Genomic DNA, 2,060 nt, shown 5'->3' with positions numbered 1-2,060 from the left:
CATAATGTTCTCCAGTTTCACACATGTCACAAATGGAAAGATTTCCTTCATTTTTATGAATAAATAATATTCTATTGCATATCTACATCACATTTTCACTTTCCATCCATTCTTTGATGGACACTTAGGTTGTTTCTATATCCTGGTTAGTGTGAACAATGCTACAATGAACATCAGAGTGCATATCTCTTTGAGATACAAATTTTGTTTCTTTCAATTCAAGTACATGGAATATCTTCCCATTTATTTGTGTCTTATTTAATTTCTTTCATTAATGTGCTATGATTATCAGTGTATATATCTTTCACCCCTTTTGTTAAATTTATTCCTCATATTTTATTGTTTTCAATGCTATGGTAAGTAGGATTGTTTTCTTAATTTCTTTTTTGGATGTTCATTGATAGTGTATAGAAATGCAGCTAATTTATCTGGCCAGTACTGTGTTGAGTAGAAGTGGCAAGAATGGAGATCATTGACTTGTTCTTGATCTTACAGGAAAAGAGTTCAGCTTTTCACCCTTGAGTATAATGTTAGCTATGGGCTTGTAATATGTGACCTATATTACATTGAGATACATTCCTCCCGTATTTGTTGAGAATCTTATCGTGATAGGATGTTGTGTTGTATTTTGTCAAATGTTTTCTTTTTCTCTCTCTTGAGATAATCATATGATTTTTATCCTTCATTCTGTTAATGTGGTATATCGCTTCTACTGATTTGCAAATTTTAAAACATCCTTTCACCCCAGGGATAAATCTCACTGGTTCATGACATATGATCCTTTTTTTTTTAACCTACAAAATATTTTTGTTTTTATTTTTTTGTAAATTTATTTTTTATTGGTGTTCAATTTGCCAACATATAGAATAACACCCAGTGCTCATCCCATCAAGTGCCCCCCTCAGTGCTTTTAATATGTTGAATTCAATTTGCTAATATTTTTTGACAACATTTGCATCTATGTTGATTAGGGATATTCAATTTTCTTGTCTTGTAGTGCTTTGTCTTTGTTATGAAGGTAATGCTGGTCTCAAAAAATTCATTTGGAAATGTTCCTTCCTCTTGAATTTTTTTGGATGAGTTTGAGAAGGATCTACATTAATTCTTACTTAAATATTTAGTAGAATTCACCAGCAAAGCCAGCTGGTCCTGGTCTTCTATATACATTGGTAGATTTTTTATTACTGATTGAATCTCCTCATAGGTTATTGGGTTGTTCAGACTATTTATTTATTCATGAGAGACACAGATGCAGAGACATAGGCAGAGGGAGAAGTAGGAACTTCTACGTGGAACTCGATCCCAGGACCTCAGGGTCACATGCTGAGCTGAAGGCAGATGCTCAACCACTGAGCCACCCAGGCATCCCTGTTCAGACTATTTATGATTCAGTTTTGGTAGGTCATATATATTTCTAGTAATTTATTCATTTCTTCTAGGTTATCCCATTTTATAGTAGTCTTTTTATTTCGAAGATTTTATTTATTTTATAAAAATATAGAGAGCAAGAGCAGGTGGAGGGGGAGAGGGGGAGAGAGAACCCTAAGCAGACTCTATGCCAAGTGCAGAGCCTGCCATGGGGCTCAATCCCAGGACCCCAAGATCATGACCTGAACCAAAAAAGAGTTGGAGGCTCAACAGACTAAGTCACCCAGGTGCCCCATAGTAGTCTTTTATAATCCTTTCTTTTTCTATGGCATTAGATGTAATGTTTCCTCTCTTATTTATAGTTTTATCTCTTTAAGTCATGTCTTCTTTTTTCCTTAGTCTGCATAAAACATTGTCAATTTTATTGATCTTTTCAAAAGAAAAAAAAACAGCTCTTAGTTTCATTGATAGTTTTCTATATTCTTTCCAGTCTTTACTTCATTTATTTCCACTGTAAACATCTTTCTTTTTTTCTTTCTATCTTTGGGCTTAGTTTGTTCTTTCTTTTTTTTCTTTTCTTTTTAGTTCCTTGAGGTATAAAGTTAGGTTGTTTATTTAAGATCTTCCTTTTTTATTTTTTTAAAGATTTATTTTTATTTATTTATGATAGACATAGAGAGAGAGAGAGGCAG

The sequence above is a fragment of the Vulpes lagopus genome, chromosome X (genome assembly GCF_018345385.1).
Source record: "Vulpes lagopus strain Blue_001 chromosome X, ASM1834538v1, whole genome shotgun sequence".
Lineage (NCBI taxonomy): Eukaryota > Metazoa > Chordata > Mammalia > Carnivora > Canidae > Vulpes > Vulpes lagopus.
This window is presented reverse-complemented; position numbering follows the sequence as displayed.